This window comes from Hippocampus comes, unplaced genomic scaffold, assembly GCF_001891065.2.
Source record: "Hippocampus comes isolate QL1 unplaced genomic scaffold, H_comes_QL1_v1.1 scaffold9, whole genome shotgun sequence".
Taxonomy (NCBI): domain Eukaryota; kingdom Metazoa; phylum Chordata; class Actinopteri; order Syngnathiformes; family Syngnathidae; genus Hippocampus; species Hippocampus comes.
The window spans coordinates 5,690,299-5,691,261 of NW_017805275.1; positions in this window are offsets into that span (position 1 = coordinate 5,690,299).

Sequence of the window (963 nt, forward strand, 5' to 3'; positions counted from 1 at the left end):
AACTTGTGTTCCGTGCCATGTCATGCCTGTTGAGTGTTGATTTACTTCATATTAAGAAACTACTGCACTAAAACATTAATTCATAAATGTATATCATATGATTTTATTTCTTTTTCTCAGTATAAATAACACGTACCCTGACTGTTCTACTCTTTGAATAAAATCACTTCATTCAAGCGTTAGGGAGTGCAAAGGGTTATGATGGAGGGGTGTTGCAAATCATGAGGACCTGCCAAGTGGTATGATAGCATTGTTTTATACATGTCCTTGGCCTGGCCTCAGTTTCAAAATCAGTCCTTGGTCCTTGGCCTTGGCCTCGGAAGCAAGTCCTTGGCCTTGACCTTGCCTTGGAAAATTTTCCAAGTCCTTGGCCTTGGCCTTGGCCTTGGCCTCGGAGGCAAGTCCTTGGCCTTGGCCTTGGCCTCGGGTTGCCGGTCCTTGGACACAACACTGTCATTGGGACGTCATATTTGTTTGTTTTGAATGGCTCTGGCAACCCAAGATATAGCGCCATATCCGGTCTGTACCAGAGGGTCCTGTCGTCACCTGCACTTGTTGGTAAATCTTTTTTTTTTTTTTTCAAAAAAACAAACCCAATATATTTGTTTACAAATATATATTTTTTTATTTCATATCACCCTTTTTTGTTTGATTGAAACTAAAGAAACCGCGTAGGAGAGAGAGGGGGCAAGCGTGGAAAACCGCTTTTGTACGCATTAAACATGCTTTTGTGCACAATATTTCGTATTACCCTTCCGTAAGTATGGCACAAGTCTAAAACTGCGGTCGGGCCACCTCCATTCGCAAAATTGAAGTCAAACCAGCCGCCACAGCGATTGTGACTACTGTGCATTACGGTAATCTTCTGCCAGCGAGCGGCGTTGGCCACCTTCAAAATAAAAGCTCTCCAACTAATGCACGGACGTCAGTGGTTTGGAATTTTAAAAAATGTTATAAAATAAT